We start from the raw sequence: 19,805 nt of genomic DNA, 5'->3' as shown, positions 1-19,805 counted from the left end.
CAGTAAAGTGGTAGATCATACGGCAAGCGGCATTAACCATGAGTAATTTACATCTTGATATCAGGTAAACAACAATAATTAGAAAATTTTATTAGGGGTGATAAAGTGAGAACAGAGTTGTTTTTAGTTTCAGTTCCATTTCACAGATTCCAAATCTTGAGGGTCTAGTAAACACAATCCCCTTTAATCATCTCTGCATGAGCACAATTACGCTAGTTTCAAAGCTAACAAACACCTATCGTCTACTTTATTTGTTTAAATGACATATTTCACTCTCAGACTCATTGTGAGGGGTTGACAAGCCTATATTCATAACCCAACGGAGTCTAGACACTAAGAGGAAATTAATCAGAACAAGTAGAAATGCTGAATTCTCAATTTCAATTCCAAAATTAAAACCACTTACCCACAGTTTATATTCTGTATATCTATACACTTTTTGGCAAAATACTTTATACAGTAGTCCCCTCTTAGCCTTGGGGGACACATTTCAAGACTCCAGCAGATGCTTAAAACTAGGAACCGTATCAAACCATGTATACATGGTTTGTATACATGGTTCTTGTTATACATACATACCTATGATAGAGCTTAATTTATAAATCAGGTACAATAAGAGATTAACAATAATAACAAATAATAACAGAGGCTATAATATCCTGTAATAAAAGTTCTTTGAATGTGTGTATCTGAGCAGGACCCTGTGAGGCTTTCCCAGAAGAGACCCCACCCATGTCCTCTGCCTGCCTTTTGCTACAGAGAAACTCTACTCAAAGAATAAAATTAATCAGAGGAATGAGAAAATGCAGAAGGAAAGGAAAACAGTCAAGCAAGTCAAAATACAACTACTTTAGCCATTAAAATCAAGGACTAGAGCAGACTCTCAGCCATATCCTTTGAACTGTTTTGCAGATACTGAAACCCACACCAGGTGGGAAAACTTAACTGTATCTGCCCACAAACAGGCAGACCCATGTTGGATGGAACCAGGTTGATGGTGTTGACTCCTGATGACCTGACCACCAACCAATCAGGAAAACGTGCACCAGCTGATGTCGCACGTCTTGTTGAACACTTTAAGACGGGGCACTACCCCCTCCAGGACAGGACAGAGTCTTGACCACAGTAGCCCGCTGTGGCCCCCTTGGCCCGGCAAAGCAGTCAAGCTATTTCTTTCTACTTCACCCAGGACCCTTGTCTCTGCGTTTCTGTTCAGCACCAGTGAACAGAGGCTAAGTTTCAGCAATTCACTGTCTCTCTCGAAATATTTTATTTTACAAGGGTAATGCTTTTTTTCATCTTAATTAAGCAGTTAAGCAGTTGTATAACTTGCAGTCTGAGGCACGACAGCAAAGCTAGCACAAATTTCTTGTTCTTTCTTTGCAATTTCAAGAATAAAACATTTGTTCTTACCGTAGGTCTTAGCAACCTCCTCGTAGGACTTCTTTCCTTCTTAAGTAACCTTTTCACTTAGAGGAAGCACTTCACGACTTCTCTTTGGCATACCCAAAAACTCTAGACTTTTGGCGCCATTATTAAGTAAATCAGGGTCTTTTGAACATAAACCCTGCCGATATTAAGGCTGCGGATCTGACAACCAAGTTGACTGGTAAGTGACTAATGGTTAGGGTCTGCTGAAGAAAGGGAGGAGTCACGGCTGAGCCAGACCACGCGAGGTTTCGTCCGGCGAGATTTCATTATCCTTTACTCAGAAGGTGCACACGTGTGAATTGTTCTTTTCTGATGGGATAGACCAGGGTTGACTGTGGGTAACTGAAACTGTGGATGAAGGGATGCTGCTGGAAAACAAGTAAAGATCCCTGTGCAAAGACTGACAAAACTCTCTCTTAAGGCCACTTGGTTTCTCAGATTCTCAAAGGGAAGAAATAATGGATATTATTTAATAACAGAGAATTTCTAGGCTTAGGGCTGTGCGTTTGTGAAGAACCCCAATTCATATTTCCATGGACCAAAAGGGCCCCTTTCCCACCAACATGTGAAGCAGTGGGAGGCGAGACCTCACTTGAAACACCCAAGTATGTTCTCTGATCGAGCATAAAAAAAGCCGTTGAAATCCTTTTCCCCAGAACGCTGCACATATTGGTGGAAGGTCTCTCCTTTACCGAAGCACGCTCAAACTGTCGAGTCCCTCACTGCATGACCTGCTCTTTCTATTCTGCTGAGGCCAAAATGTGTCAAATGGACAGATGGCTCTGCCAGAGACAGTCAGATTTTGTCAAACCAAGAAAATTAAAGCCAGGCCCTGTCATAAAAACACAGCTTATGGGTCTGCCGGATGCACCAGCGAAACCCGTCTCGTTCACAGCTGCACTCCCTCCTGGCATTTCAACGTTGGCCAAATGTTGATTCGAAGCATAACTGGCTCTGAAATCTCACAAGCAACCTCTGCTTCAGCCGACACAGCCGACTGCTTTTGGGTAAGTGGTGTTTGTCAACCCCCAGTCTGAATTGCTGATCATAAAACATGAGATAATGAACCACAATTAGCTCCAGAAGAGAAGTTCCAGTCGTCTGATTTTGTCTTTTCCTGTTTTTTTTTTTTTTTGTCCCTTGGGAAAAATAGGAATTCTTTACTTCATCTTTCATCATGTTTTAGTATTTTTGTAGGGGAGAGGGACTATAGTTTCTAAACTGGTTTGGTTTTCAGGTAGAATTAGAATTCTAGTATTATCATTAATAGTGTGATTCTGCAAGTTAATTTATGATGGTTAAGAATTCCCCACTGAAGAAAATAAAGATCAGATACATCAGAACAGAGCCAGATATTCAGGGGAGCTATACCGTCTGGAGCATTTCCTTCTTAGGTGTTTCTGGTTTCCCTTTGTCCTGGGGTATCTAATGTCTGTCTGACGTCCTCTGAAGGCTTATGGGTGAGCTCTGGATGGATTCTAAGGTTTCTGCATAAATCTCGGAATTCTTCATTTCCTTTGCATAGATATTCCAAAGAGCAGATGGCTTGGAAATTACTGTATCACAAAGTAAGAAAATAGAAATGACCTTTCTTGTGCAATTACTAGTCATCATTTGATGCCAGCTGATTTGAAAGTAGCAAAATGGTCGCATCTACCTTGGGTCATAACTCAGTTTCCAGACAAATCATATATTGCCTGAGAAGAAAAACCTACATTGATACTCCTGTATATGAGACAAGATTTTCTAGAAAGAAAAGAAATGATCAGTTTTTTAAGTATCATTTAAACTATTTCTACCTGTGTTTACCTTTTGCTTCAGGCCAAAAGGTTAATTTTGATTCAGTCTTCCAGATCATTGAAAAATTGTGTTCATAATTATTGTTTTACTCTTCCTCTTTTTTATGTATAAATCCTAACCCCTAATTTCAATGAGGCTTGGTTATTTATTAAGTAATCAACTGCTGGTATGGAAAAAGATTGGCCCTTACAGTCTGAAACTATGAATGTACTAAAATTTGCTAGAATTTAGTATGAACACAAGTATATGCCTGTCAAATTAAACAGCGATTAAATTACTGTAGGGTTGGAACAGGAAATAAAAAACATACTTCAAGTATCTCTCAGAGTTCATTCTTCCAATAATAATTCCCTTTAATTAATTGGTTAGGTGTTTACTTAAGTCATTTCTTTAAATCTCAAGGCAGAAGCAACCATCTATGCTTTATCTGTTTTCCCAAATGCAAGTTGATTTGAACTGAAAATTTAAAGGTGAAATAAAGCTGTCAAACCTATTTTATGATAATTTTCAATTAACATAAATTAAATGAGTACTACAGAACTTTGAGGTTCAGCTATTACTGAGAATTGTATTATTTATTTGCTGATTTTCCTTTTGTTTCTAATCTTTAAGTAACTTACTCTGTATCCTTTTGTCTTTTTTTCAGCCTGTTGAAATAAAACTAAATATTTGTTTTGAAAACTTACTTGCTGTGAATTTAAAGCTACCCAGCTACTAAACAGTGTCTCTTTTCTCTACACTTTTCCTTTTAATTCTCTCAAGGCATCTAGGTAATTATTCATTTGACCTTGGAGTTTTGACAACTTTTACTTGTCATGAGCCCATGAATTCAAGATCCAGAAAAATGGTCATTACCTTTACATTACATTCAAGCACATTATAGAAACAGAAGTGGTGGTAAATATAATACACCAAAAGTTATGGGCTTTCTACTGAAGGGGCCCAGACAGCATCCGGTAAAGCACAGGAAGGAAGGGAAAAGAACCTTGAAGTGGGCATAGATGCAAAGAAAATATGTGAGTGTAAGTTCTGATCTATGGAAGGGGAAGGAACTAGCAAGGACATAACCTGATTTTATAGCCTGAGCATTTAAGGTATGGAAGACAAAGCAGAACTGTGATTTGTAGCTACCACAAAGCATACCTTTGCTGCTAATATCTGGCATCTTAACTCCCTTACTTGGAAAACATTTTCTGTACTTCAGATTTGTTGTATTTCCATGTTATTGACAATTGAGTAGATTGTCTATTAACTTAGTAAGAAAATGCTCTAATTTTTTTTTTTTTTTTAGTAAGCTGTTGAAGAAGTAACAAAGTGTTTTTAGTTCTCTGGTTTATTTAACAGAGTCAATGATGAAAATATTCATGCCAGAAGTCGCTGTATAACACAGGGAGTTCTGTGACAACCTAGAAGGGTGGGATGATTGGAGGGAGGTTCAAGAGGGAGGGAACATAGGTACGCTTATGGTTGATTCATGTTGCAGGGCAGAAACCAATGCAGCATTGTAAAACAATTATCTGCCAATTAAAAATAAATTTTAAAAAATCACCTTATAAAGTATGGAAACCAACAGAATTCCAGTCACCCTAGGAAATTTGGGTGGTGTCCTCTGAAGTTGTTGTGCATGTGTGTGAGCTCCGTGGTGTCCACCTCTTTGCAACCCCGTGGACTGTAACCCACCAGGTTTATCTGTCCAAGGGATTTCCCAGGCAAGAATACTGGAGGGCCTTGCCATTTCTTTCTCCAGGGGATCTTCCTGACCCAGGGATTGAACTCGTGTCTCCTGCATTGGCGGGCAGATTCTTTACCACTGAGCCACCTGGGAAGCTCTCTGAGTAGTTTTCAAACAAGTTTTTTTTAGCAGCTTGGAGCCTTTTTTCCAACTGAAATCACACATGGGACTCTAGTGTACAGAAGTGATAAAAAATAAGGTCAAGGCCTACCCCATTCTTCTCCAGGGCTTGTAATGAACCCTCTACACACACACACACACACACACACACGCACAGTGTGTGTGTTCCCTGATGAGATCCAAGGGGCCCAATTTGAAAATAACCCTACTAAATGATCTCTCAAGATGTCTTCCAGCCACTAATACTTTTTCCTAAGGTGCTACTAAGGCTAAAAAAATAATACTGTCCATTTTTAAGATTAAAGGACAGTACTTGGTGCTAGAGAAGACTCTTGAGAGTCCCTTGGACAGCAAGGAGATACAACCAGTCAGTCCTAGAGGAAATCAACCCTGAATATTCATTGGAAGGATTGATGCTAAAGCTCCAATACTTTGGCCGCCTGATGCAAAGAGCTGATTTATTGGAAAAGATCCTGATGCTGGTAAAGATTGAGGGTAGGAGGAGAAGGGGGCAACAGAGGATGAGATAGTTGGATGGTATCACTGACTCGATGACATGAGCTTGAGCAAACTCCAGGAAGTGGTGAAGGACAGGGAAGCCTGACAAGCAATCCAAAAGGTCACAAAAAGTTGGACACAACTTTGCAACTGAACAATAAAAGCTTTTCAACTGTCATTTTATTTTGTCATTGTCAATGTTAGTTTCCTCTCTGAAGGTACAGTCCAGTGGTCCACACTCTGGAGTCAGACTGCCTGATTCCAAAACTTTACTGGATGTTCACTAACTGGATGCCCTTGAAGAAATTACTTAACATGTCTGGGCCTGTTTGTCCTAATCGATAAAGTGGTTTAATAAATGTAATGCCTTCTTAAAGTTTTTGTTTTAAATATGTTAATACATATAGAAACTTTAAAACAGAGCCTGGCATATAGTAAACACTCAATAAGTGTAGCTAGTATTATTCAGTTCAATAAACCAAGTACATAAAATGAACAAGGCACTAAGTTTTAAGCAGTAAAGAGAATCAATAATACAAAATCCTAATCCACACAAAATTTTCAACATTCCTAGAAAACCCATATGAGGGCTTAACTTATAAGCACTTAGGGAGCTGAAGAAGAGTTTCTAAGTCTTATGAGGCTCAAGATACTCAAAATATCCCTTAATTTATTTTGACCAAACTGAAAGAGAAGACAGATACAAGATGCTAAATGTAATTCCAGGGTGCATTTCATTAATAATGACAGGCAAGAGCTTAACTGCTCCTGGGCTGTGGACTCTGAGACACTAGAATATAGAATAGGAGCCTTCTGTGTTCTCTCCACAAGCCTGTCAACAGGACCTGTATGAGCTCACAGAGATGCTGTCAGCCTGCTGTACCAAAGCATAGAGCAAGAAAAAGAAAAACAAATAGGTCCTGCCTGCAAAGTGTCGTTTAGCTGGTAAGAATGCAAAGTAGTGCAGTCAGTTTCGAAGAGTGTGGTGCTTTCTTAAAAAAAAACAAACTGAGTGTACTCTTACCATACATTTCATCAATCACACTCAGCAATAAAGTCATAATTTTTTTAAATGAAAAAAAGATGAATGATTACATAACAAGTGTTTTTATATATACAATGGAATATTATTCAGTCTTTTAAAAAAGGAAATCCTGCCACTTATAGAAACATGAATGAACCTGGAAAACATTATGCTAAGGGAAATAGTAAAAATAAACCAGACAGAGAAAGATAAACACTGTACAATCTCACTTATATGTCTAATCTAAAAAAGTCAAGCTCACAGCACCAGAGAGTAAGTATAACAGTGGTTGCCAGGGATGGGAGTGGGGAAGGGGTGGTGGTAGAGAGAAGTTGGTTAAAAATTATAATTTATCAGTTATGAGATTAATAAACTCTGGGGATCTAATATGCCATGCAGTAACTGGAGTTAATGATATTGTTAATTCAGTATATGTTAATGATAAAGTTAATTCAAGTATACTTGAAGTATACTTCAAGTTTGCTAAGAGCAAATCTGAAGTGCTCTTACCACACATAGAAATGTAAGTATGTGAAGTGATGGATATGTTTATTAACATAACTGGTAATTATTTCATACTGTATATGCATATTAAATTATCACATTGCACACTCTAAATATATTTAGTTTTTATTTGTCAGCTGTACATCATTAAGATGGGTTGGGGGACAAAAGGGAATTTTACCATCTCAGCCCTGCCCATTAGAGAACCATGGCTAATGAATGTTGAGCTGTCATCAACCTCCCTAGGCTGATCAGTCCATCTCCCAAGAAGAGGAGCAAGTAAGGAGACTGGTTCTCAAGGGGGTGAGACAGGACCATTGGGGGAAAGAAAGGGTTTAAATAAAGAGAGTGCTTTGGGTTCATACAATCACAGGGAAGCCACACTATCCTGAGAGTCACAGTCTTAAACAGTGAAGAATCGTGAAGCTCAAGGGGCCTCCAATAGAAAACAGTAGAAAGGCGACAGGAACAACTTCTCAACACTTCCACTATGGACTAAAGGTAATAGCAGCAAGTCCTTTGTGACCTCAGGTGGAAAGTAGAGAGAGGAAGAGAACCATCCTCCATGCCATCTCTAATGCACACACACACACCAAAAGTGACTTGCAGCTGGCATCACAGAGCTCTCCCACGGAAAATGTCAACTACCTAGAAGCACCAGCTGTTTTTATAAATGTTGATATGGAAGAGACAGAGGATATAGCATGGAAGAGGAATAGAAACAGAAAGACAGAAAACAGTCTAGAAATGGTAGATGAGGAATAATGTGTAAGTGGGTGCCAGAGCTGAAGAAGCATGGGGTTCCTGGGTCAGAATCCATGGTGGGTGGGGATGTGGGGTTAACCATTCTCTGCAGTTGAAACCCAGGCTGTAGGTAATGAAGAGCCACTGATCTCTTTGGCTTGGAGAAAGTACATGATCAGAGAGACAACGGATAAAATGGATTCAACAGGTAACAGCACAGTTTGGAAGGCTACCCTACCTGTCTCAGCGGAAGGTATCACAGCCCTTCTTCCTTTTCTGTCAGTCCATGTCTCCTGCATTCTGCAAGACTCAGAGCAATACAATTATTTACAGTCTTTAGCATATAAGTACATAATCTGCCTTATGATTACTGTGACCATATTACTCTGAAATTACTCTCAATCTGAATCATAGAGCTGAATCAAACCTTGGCAGCTATTTGGGCCAACCCTCTCATTTCTAGTTGGAGGGATTTGAAGAGAGAAAGTTGAAGGCATTTTTAACAAGGTCATACAAGCCGCTAATAACTTCATATGTAATTACTTCTCTAAATTAGTTAAATTCCTTGAAGATACATCTATGCCTCAGGGTTCTAATATGTGGTCATTCAATCTTTTTAAATACCACTTAATCCTGTACTTGGAAAGTGATCAATCTTCATGGGAATGTGTGTTGCCCATACTGAATGTCGGTGAACGGCATCTAGTTTTTTAAAACAGGACTCCAGTTTATTCTCAAAACCAATCCCTACAGAAAATTCTAAATTCTGTGAAAATGTTTATAGACACTTCCTAAAAGGGCTAACTAGATTTTCATAGTTTCATAACAAAAAAAAAGTCAATCTGACTTTTTCCAATCACAAGCATTTGGGACAGCAAGAGAATATTTCTCACAAATTTAGAAAATATTGAATAGAAAAAATAAATCTGTGAACAGCAACCATGGAGCTAGGATATTAAATCTAAGATATTTTGTTCTATTTGCAATACTTGTATTAGTGATGAACTACCATTTCTACCCTGTAAGATGTAACTACATTTCTACCCTGTGTAAGATTTCAGCCCTTCTTTCTTTCTGGGAACTTTGTATTACTAGTACTTAACTTCAAGAGGTCAGTTCTTAGAATAAAAATGTAGCAATGAAACCTTGAGCCAATTTTGCAGAGCTTCTGGGAGATTTGCATACCTACAAGTAACCAATATTGCAACTTCTTCTAATTGCCAGATTATACCTTCTGCTGAATAACCACACCTCTTCAAGAGCAATCACTATAAGCAATAACAGTCACCTTAGATGGTGACTTTTAGATAAAGCTTAAATAGAAAGTTTCATTAATTGAGTACACAGTGTGCTTTAAATATGTGTCTTGGTTTTATTCTACTTCCAAAGTGACCTCTAATCAAGCTTTAGTAAATGCCTCTAAAATGTTGTTTGATGCCTGACTGCATTTAACTGGCTGTCAGCATGGGTTGGCAGACAGAGACAAAATATTTAGATGCTTTTCCCTAACCTATAGAAGAAAACCTCTCTTACTCCTTCAATGTTTATAAATTCTACATTTTGGTTTGAAGATATTTTAGAATAACAATATCATTATTTCCTTCTGTTTATCCTGATTTGGGCTTTCCAGGTGGCACAGTAGTGAAGAATCTGCCTGCCAATGCAGGAGGCGCAAGAGATGCGGGTTTGACCACTGGGTCAGGAAGATACCCTAGAGAAGGAAATGGCAACCCACTCCAGTATTCTTGCAGGGAAAATCCCATGGACAGAGGAGCCTGGCGGGCTACAGTCCATGGGGTTGCAAAGAGTCAGACATGACTGAGCTCACATGCTTTTATCCTCGTTTAACTATTCAGAGTCAATATTTTGTATATTCCATAACTTTTCCTCAATTCTAACGATAGAGACAATAATTCCTCACTTCTAGAGGTCTTACAAGAATGGTGAAAACTTCCACCCAACTCCCAGCTGAGAAAAAATGAAGGAGGAACATTGCTTCTCTTTCTGAAACTTACTACCTTCCCCAAGAAAACAGGAATGACTAATTACCCAGGGCCCTAGAAAAGAAATTCTGGGTTTTCTTTTTTTTTTCTCAAATTATCTCGCTCAAAGGAGGAACTCTCACTAATTGAAGAAAAACATGCTTGCTATAACAGAGTAACTTTTAATTGTTACACTATCTGCCCTTTCTCAGAAGCAAGATTGAAAGAACTGAGTGACTTGTGGAAAGCCAAACACAACTCAACACAAAGCTGACACAGGCTCATACAGAAAACTACATATGACATTGTCTCTGCTCAGACAGGAGAGACACCTTAAATTCACAGGTACAAAAGTGAACTCTCATTCACACCATCTTTCAAACAAGCCTCTTCCTTGGTGTTCCCTAGCTCAGGAAACAGAGCTACAAACTACCAAGCAATGGTAGACTTCTCGGCCCCTGATGCCATGCTGAAAGAAGGCCTGGATTCCAGACCACATACATCTTAAATGTAGCCGCCAGTCCAGATCAGTCAGCATATACAGATATTTTGATCTCCATCTATATAATTTCTCCTTCCTTATTATTTTCCTTCTCCTTCGCATTTTAAAAGATTTAGAATTTAGAAATAGAAGAATTATAATACAGTGAATTAAATAACAACTTTATAAGGAAAAATAAGATACCAAATTAAATATCTACTTTAATTGTAAGACATTTCAATCTAAAAATGTTAAAATGTAAGGGCAAAAGGAGCCTGGAAAATACAATAGATTGGAAACCATCTACCAGTTATATGTTTCCTTATCTATGAGTAAAAGAAATATGTAATTAGTAATAAATATTCATTGTCTTAGGAAAGATTGTATTTGAATTTTTTTTACAATATATTGGCTTTCCAGGTGGCTCAGTGGTAAAAAATCTTCCTGCCAATGCAGGAACCGCAGGAGATGTGGGCTCAATCTTTGGATTGGGATTATCCCCTAGAGGAGGAAATATCAAATACTCCCCAGTATTCTTGCCTGGAAAATTCCATAAATAGAGGAATTTTGTGGGCTACAGACCATGGGGTCACAGAGTCAGACACAACTAATGACTAAGCACAGCACCATAAAAAAGTAAAGAAATGGACCACAAAGAAAGCTGAGTGCCGAAGAATTGATGCTTTTGAACTGTGGTCTTGACTCTTGAGAGTCCCTTGGACTGCAAGAAGATCAAACCAGTCAATCATAAAGGAAATCAGTCCTGAATATTCATTGGAAGGACTGATGCTAAAGCTGAAGCTCCAATACTCTGGCCACATGATGAGAAGAACTGACTCACTGGAAAAGACCCTGATGCTGGGAAAGATTGAAGGCAGGAGGAAAAGGGGGCAACAGAGGATGAGATGGTTGGATGGCATCACTGACTTGATGGACATGAGTTTGAACAAGCTCCAGGAGGTGGTGATGGACAGGGAAGCCTGGCGTGCTGCAGTCCATGGGGTCACCAAGAGTCAGACTTGGCTGAAAAACTTAACTGAAGCACAGCACAATATCTTACTGTAATAATGGAACCTTCTACTACTGAAGTCACGTGGTTTCCAGAATTCTTTGTCTTAGCGCCACCAGGCATGACTAAAACTTTGACCATCATTGCATCCTTCCTTCTTTGTTGACACAACTGGGCCCACCAAGCTTAGATAAAGGCTTTCTGTCTGTCATAGTCTTCACTGTCATCCCAGTCTACTGGGAACAAAGTATCTTATGGCAGAGAAGGAGTTCACCAGTAAAAAGCAAGTGATGAAGCACAAGCTGTCCTTGGATTATGGAGAAAAGGTAATATGGGGTCAGGACTAAACCCTGAAATCATAAAAGACTAGGAGATGTGACCACTGTGGGGAAAAAGGCCTCAATCATTCACAGTCAAGAATTTTTCAATTTTCAGCCACATACTAAGAGTGACTGCAAGCCTTTGTATTAATATGATTGCTAGATGGGAATAAAAGGCTGTCCAGGAGTTAAGCTTACAAATTTATCTTGCAAGAAGAGTTGTAATAGTCTAGGAGGCTCTAGTGTTATATAAGGATACATATTGTGAAAGAACCTATTTATTTAAAATGTAAATTTGTATCCCTCAGAAAAGGATTGAAGATATCTAATGATTACAATTAGCTTCAGGAACAAACAGAATGAAATATAAAATTGTTAGTTAATGACCCCATAATAAATAGATTCTGGTCAATCCCAGGAAAACCTATCACTTGCCAAGAGTAGAACTGAAAAATATATTTTCTGTACAGACAATGAGTCAAGCTTGTTTCTTTTCCTTGAGTAGATTATATGTGCAATAAAAAATAAGGAGTAATGCTATCCTGAATTAGCCTGTAGTTTGTGTCACTATCTTTATACTACACGACCTCTTTACTCTAAACTTGAAGAAAGATTCATTTGTCTTTTGCAAATGATTCAAAAAATAGACTGAGCTTGAGTTGTGGCACTGGTTTGCCCACGTCTTATAGGTGTAAGTTCCAGAGTACAGTTTTCCCTCATTAATGAGCAATCAGAGGCCACTATATCCATTTATCCTTTACTCATTTATTCAAAAATTGAATACCTACTATGTGCTATGCACTGCTACTGGGGCCAAGGATACAGTAATAAGTTAAAAGGAAGCTTGGTTTTCTGATGCATTTTTGGCTTCAAGATCTCGATTTGGGTTTCAAGAACCTGATAGTTAAGGTTCTGAAAAATTCTGACAAAATTAGGACATACAGATAATAAAGAAGGAAAAAATAGCTTGAAAATGAGAAGCAGGCAGGATTTCTTCTCTCATGCTTTCTTTAAAAAAAAAAAAAGCTAAGAAAAGGGAAAGGTCAGGGAAAAAAAAGAAATAGCAGCCTTTTCAGGAAAAAATAAAGCCTATCCTGAGATACATTTTATACAAAATCAATAGTTGCAATCAAAACACTACCTATGAAGAGAATAGTTCAGGATCAGGCTGAACACTGAGAAATTAAGTATTAGAAACATATTCAGGATTAAGAATACTGGTTTTAATGAGCTGAGAACTATTTTCTTCAATCAAATTTTCTAGAACAATAAGCAATAGTCTATCAACAGCCAGAAGGTGAGTTGTTATTCATAATTAAAATGTTAAGTTAGCTGAAATCCAGGGAGTGTTTTAATTGCCATTCCTGCAGAGAAAAATGTCAAAGAGAAAATCTTCAAGTTACTCAGAGTTTGTGGGGGCTGTACTACATGATTAGAACACAAGCTTGTCCATCAAATTCACCCTGTGCCCAGACTGAGTATGTTGCCCTCATGGATAGCTATGCCAAGCTTGCTGCTCCCAGGCACTGCTTTCAACATTAGCTAAAGTAAATTTAAGAACTGCAAACTAAGAAAATAGGTGTGGACAATAAGTCCTCCATTTTAAATCAAACAACAGTTATCATGCCGTTTTCGTGAGGGCACAGATGGTAGTAGTTAACAGATTTCTCCATAATCATTAAAATGAAGGCAAGGAGCCAGATTGCACTAATTGAAGAAAAACATACTTGCCAAAACATAGTAACTTTTAATTGTTGCACTATCTACCCCTTCTCTGAAGAAAGATTGAAAGAGCTGAGTGACTTTGGAAAGCCAAGCCCAAGGCAAAGCTGACACAGACTCAAACAAGAAACTGCATACGACATTGCCTTATTCAGATGGCAGTGACACCTTAAATTCACACATACAAAAGTGAACTCTTGTTCACACCACCTTTCACACAAGTCCATCCTCAGTGTGGCCCAGCTCAGGCAATAGCACCATAAGCTACCAAGCCTCCTGAACCACCGTGCTGACAGTCAACTTCAGTTCCTCACATTCTCCTGCAACTGGACACCTAACCCATCACTCACCGACCCAATATCAAATCCTACCAGTTCTATGATGAGAAAACATTCTGAATCAATGTTTTTCTTGTCCCTGCCATAGCTTATCTCACCAGCAGAAGGAAGAGTAATCATTGTTAGATGGAGTTACCATCATATGGAGATGCTACAATTATTTTATGCACAATAAGTGGCATTCAATTTTAAAAAGACTAGGAAAGACAAGAAACAGGATTTTACAGCTAAAATCCAATAAAACAAAAAACAAAGAAATAGACCTACATTTAAATGAGATGTTGGGCTTAAACAATGAAAAATCTAAAATAACTGTAATTATTATGTGTAGAAAATAGAGGACAAGATGATGCAAATAAAAGATGAATTTCTTCAGATTGTAGGACTCACTAATAAAGAACACAATATAAATTCTAGAATTAAAAAATATTAATACCATAACTAATATGAAATCCTTAATAAATCAGTTCATACATTTGATATAGAAGAAAACAGCAAACTAAAATACTGGTCATTATAAACTAAACAGAGAAAAAAAGGAATAAAAAATATAGAACCAAGTGTAAGGATGGATAAGAAACTATAGGGGGAGAAGGAATAAAAATATAGAACCAAGTATAAGAGACAAAGAAGAAACTATGAACAAAATTCCAGAGGAGGAGGAAAAGAATCAGGAAAATGGGAATGTTTAAAGACACATTGGCCACAAATGTTCTAAACCATAAAAAAAAAAAAAAAAAAAAAATCAGCTCACAGATACAAGAAGCGCATGCAGGATAATTTCAAAGGGAAATACACCTAGACAGATCACACTAAAATGGCTAAAATGAGGGGAAGAGTAGTAAATTGTAAACAACAAAAGGAAAAATACTTAACTCTCAGTGGAGAGAAACAAGACTGGAGCTGCCTTCTCCATAGATGTTAATAGAAGGCAGAAGAGAACAGAAAGCTTTCTTTGAAATGCTTTGTACCAAATAACTGCCTAGTTAGTATTCAGTGTCCAGTAAAAAAAAAAGAAGTTCCTTAAGTTTAAAAGTGAAATGGAGATGCTTTCAGGCACACACACACACACACACACACACACACAAATTGTATGTATACATCTAGAAGTAATTCATCTGTGTTTAACCTGCACTGAAATAGTAATAATAAAGTGAGTCAGTTTGTTAAGGCTAGAGAAAAATGATCCTGAGGGGAAGCACAGAAATTCATTTCAAAGAAAGCATTCTGAGTAATCAGTTTTATTCTTTTACTATTGCATTTCCAAATACATTAGGCTGTGAATTATAAATCCTTATTCTTTTAGTGGTTACTGTAGAGGTTAAAACAGACATCCTTGGCTTGTTACAATCAATTATTAATTAGTGCTTCTACCACTTTTCAGACAAGTTTAGGTTCTTACAGTTCTTTAATGCAGTCCACTACATTTTCCCACTTAGTGTGATTTTGTCGTTCAAATTGGTGCTACAAGTAACTTACAATATCAGAATATATTAAATATTCCCACAATGCTTAATTAGCATTGTTTGATACAGTCAATATGCTTTCATTTATATTTATACACATTTTTACAATTTTTCTTGCTCCCTTCCCTCCCTTCATTTTTGTTTTTTCTGTTGGGAAAATTTCCTCTTTGTTTGAAGAATGTCCTTTTAATGCCAGTCTACTAAAAGATCCCCTGGAAATGGATATGGCAACTCACTCCAGTATTCTTGCCTGGGAAATCCCATGGACAAAGGATCCTGGTGGGCTACAATCCATGGGGTCACAGAATCAGACACAACTTAACAACTAAACAACTAGTAACAAAATCCCTTTGTTTTTGCTTCTCTGGAACTATATTCATTTTGCTCACATTTGGGGGGAATATTTTGCCAGGAATAGAATTCTAGGTTGACAGACGTTCTCTTTTATCTCTTTAAAATGATATCCATTTTCATTTCTTTTGAAAAACCAGTGTGTCTTATTGTTCTTTTGATGATACTACTTTTATTCTCTGATGGCTTATTAAATTTTTCTTGCTTTTGCTTTTCAGTAGTGCTAAGGAGTAATTTTATTAGTATTTATTTTGTTTGAGGTTTATAGAATTTCTGGAATCTGTGGCTAAGTTTTCCTTTCATCAATTCTGAAAATTCCCAGGCATTCTCTTTTTAAACACTGTTTCAGCTACATTCTCTCCCTCCCCCTTCTGCAATTCCAACTACATATATATATATATATATATATATATATATATATATATTTAATACTCTCTTAACCATTTCATATATCTCCTTACAAGCATCTCTACTTCCCATCCTTTCTTCTCTCCATGCTTCAATCTGGATTTTTTTTAACAAACCTATCTTCCAGTTCACTACTTCTCTCTTTAGCTGTGCCAATAGGCTGTTAAATACATCTCTTGTGTTCTTGATTTCAACTACTGTGTTTTTCAGTTATGGAATTTCTTATTTTTAAAAAATTTTAGTCTTTATTGAATTTGTTACAATATCACTTCTGTTTTGTTTCTTTCTGGTTTTTTTTTTTTTTGGCCCCAAGGCAGGTGAGATCTTAGTTCCCCAATTAGGGATTAAACCCACAGCCCCTACATTAGAAGGTGAAGTCTTAACCTCTGGATTCATGAGGGAAGTCAATTTCTATTTGATCCATTTTATTGATTTGTGTTTTCATGTGAAATTCTCCATCTCATTTCCTACTTTCTTAAACATGTTAATCACTGTTACTTTAAAATTCATGTCTGATAATGGCATTATCTTAATCACCTTTGAATATATTACTAATGTCTGTTTTTTTAATCTTGCCCTGTTCATTGAGGTGTGCTAATTTTTATTGAATGTAGACATTTTACATGAGAAAATTATAGAGGCTTTGAATATTTTCCACCCGAGAGGATTTGCCCTGTCATCTAGCCAACAGCCAATGTAACACACACACAACAATCACATCAACTTCATCATAGACAGAGCATGCTGTCTTAAGATACGGTTTCAGTCTTTAATGTGTGTGTGTGTTAGTTGCTCAGTTGTGTCCGACTCTTTTTGACCCCATGGACTGTAGCCCACCAGGCTCCTCGGTCCATGGGATTCTCCAGACAAGAATACTGGAGTGGGTTGCCATTCCCTCCTCCTCAGTCTTTAATGGAACCTCACTAAAAGTCCCAACCAAGAAGTTCCCAAATTTCAATTTAACTTTCCTCAACACCATGAGGCTGCAAAAACTCTATTTTCAGTGTGTATAGGGCAGAAATAGAAAGAGTCAATCATAACGTGACTGAATATGAAATAGTTTTTTTTTTTCAGAGTTGTAGGACTTTTAATTTGTCCCAAAATTGCTGAAGCAAAAATCATGATAAAACATTCTGCTTTCCTTTACACCCCCCAACGCAAAAAATAAAAACAACTCCATAGGAAAAAAATGGTTTTGTACATGGGAAGAAACAATATAAATTCAAAACTTACAGATAAGGGTTAACTCTATCACTCATCTCTTTAAAAAGTTTATACGAATATCCAGTCAACACCAAGAGGGTTATCTCCCTTGAAATGTTATCTATACGGATTTCCAAGTAGACCACAGGGCTGTATACTGTCTTGGAATGTCCTCAGAAGGCTCTGTCATTGATCAGGTAACAGAGTAAAAACCCCAGAGTCCTTTCTTTCAAATGGAAGAGGGAGAGACAGGGATAGAAGAAACTATTCAAACTTCGTCTTCTTTCCTTGTGGCTCGTGGTCTCCTCCTCCTCCTCTGCCTCCTCGCCCTCCAAAGCCTCCCCGGCCTCTGCCACCAAATCCACCTCAGCCACCTCTGCCTCCTCCTCGACCACCAAAGCCACCTTCACCCTTAGGTTTGGCCCAGTCTAAAGTGACTTTGTTTCCATCGATTTCACCATCTTCCATGGCCTCCTTGGCAGCTTTGGCATCTTCCTCACTATTGAAGTCTACAAAACCAAACCCTTTGGAGGAACCAGTCTCCCAGTCAGTGACTATCCTTGCTCGAATAGAGCCATCAAATGACTCCTTCAACGTCTCTTCTGTGGTATCCTCAGAGAGACCTTTGACAGACAGAGTTTTGGATGGCTGGCTTCTTGCATTAGGTGATCCCCTGGGTCCTTGCAACTCCAGTCTGATGGCTCTGCCCTCAATTTCCCTTTTATTACATGAATTTAAAGCTTCTTTAGCATCTTCAAATGAAGCAAATTCTATAAATGCATACCCTTTAGATTTGCCATTTTGGTTCTGGGACACCTTGATATGAGTTGCCTTCTCAAAAACTTCCTAAAGAGTTTCTCCCATTGCAATATAGGAGAGGTTGCTTAAAACCAGGGTTTTGATTCACCACTCCAAGTGCTATTCTTTCCCCCTCTATGGTCTTGACTTTGACCTTTCTCTCCGGTGTAGTACAGAGAAATGGATTGCCCATCTATCTCTGTTCCCTGCTTTTCTTCCAAGGTTTTTTCTGCATCAGCTTCTGTCTTAAATTCAATATAAGCAATCCCTTTACTCTTTCCATCCTTGCTGACTAATCTGATCTCCACAGCATCTTCAAACACTTCTTTTAATTCATCCTGAGTAACTTTGTAAGCAAATTTTTAGCCAAAAGTGTTCTTGCATCTCGATCTTTCTTACTGTCTTTTCCCTTTGGTTTTTCTAGTTTAATTTCATTTCCAAAGACTTTTAAACCAGTGAGTTCCAAGGCTTTTTCCAGGTCTTTGGCAGATTCAAAATCCACATAGCCAAACTTCCTAGACACACCAATTCTGACATCGACAACAGCAAGATCATTTTTAGCAAAAAGATCACTGATACCTGTTTTCAATTCAGGAGCAGATTTATTGAAGTTCAGGTTTCCAACAAAGAGATTGAAAGATGTAGTTGGTTCTGTGCCTTCCACTTTTTGTTTCTTGCCTTCAGGAGCTGCTTTTTGTTTGACCATTTCCTTCTTTCGTTTTCCAGGTGCTTCTTTGACAGGCTCTTCTTCCTCTTCCTCCTTTTCTTCCTCCTCCTCCTCCTTTTCTTCCTCCTCATCATCGTCCTCCTCTTCATCATCGTCATCCTCTTCCCCCTCCTCTTCATCATCATCATCCTCTTCATCTTGATCTTCAGCAGTGCTCTTGGCCTTCACAGGAACAGCTTTTACTGGAGCCTTCTTTCCTTTGGCTGGTACAATCTCCATAGGTTCTTCTTCAGAGTCATCTTCGTCCTCCTCATCCTCCTCCTCCTCATCATCATCCTCATCCTCTTCATCCTCATCATTTGTGGCAGGAGCAGCACCAAAAGCAGCAGCTGCCTTCCTCACTGCTGGTTCATCCTCCTCTTCATCTTCCTCGTCTTCCTCTTCACTGTCATCTTCATCTTCTTCATCACTGTCTTCCTTCTTGGCATTCTTACCGTTCTTTGCTCCCTTGCCTGAGGCAGCTGCTCCCTTCTTACCAGAGGTTGCTACCAATGCTTTGCCTGGGTTGACTCCCTTTTTGCCAAGTGTTACCACTGCTTTGGCAGGTCTTCTTGGCGGGCATAGCTGCTGCCTTTTTGCCAGGGGTGACAACTGCTTTCTTTGCTGGTGTGGCAACTGCGACCTTTTTTGTTGGGGAAACCATCTTCTTTGCTGGAGTCGTGGTAGCCTTCTTGCCTTTCTTCTGAGGGATAACAACCTCTTCTCCACTGCTCTCATCGTCTTCATCTTCTGACATTTCCTCATCTTCACTATCTTCTTCTACCTCCTTTGGGGGAGGAGCCATTTTCTTGGAGTGACCTTGATTTTTACCGGCCTTTGCGAGCTTTACCATAATGGCGGCTTATGACGGCGGAATGTGCGGCGAGCGAGTGACGCAGACGAGTCCAGAGGAACCTAAGCATCGTGGATGGTGGCCGCTAATCTCTGAGCGCGTACGCTTGGCTGCCAGCTAGCGCTCGAGACTTGAAATACGAGTTTTTGCAGCTTCATGGTGTTGAGGAAAGTTAAATTGAAATTTGGGAACTTCTTGGTTGGAACTTTTAGTGAGGTTCCATTAAAGACTGAGGAGAAGGAAAAGCCTCAGTGGAAAAAACAAGTATCAAACTTACTTCTCTGTACTCCTTTCTCTCAGAGTTCTTGGCCTGTC

At 38.5% G+C, this 19,805-nt stretch overlaps 1 pseudogene; it reads right to left on the bottom strand.

Moving 5' to 3' along the window:
• Positions 1-17,109: 17,109 nt before the first annotated feature.
• LOC139029671 (nucleolin-like) lies at positions 17,110-19,492 on the bottom strand (annotated as a pseudogene).
• Positions 19,493-19,805: the final 313 nt, after the last annotated feature.

This window comes from Odocoileus virginianus, chromosome 32, assembly GCF_023699985.2.
Source record: "Odocoileus virginianus isolate 20LAN1187 ecotype Illinois chromosome 32, Ovbor_1.2, whole genome shotgun sequence".
In the NCBI taxonomy this organism is placed as follows: Eukaryota; Metazoa; Chordata; class Mammalia; order Artiodactyla; family Cervidae; genus Odocoileus; species Odocoileus virginianus.
Note: the sequence above shows the minus strand (reverse complement) of the source record. Positions and strands in the feature narration are given on the sequence as shown.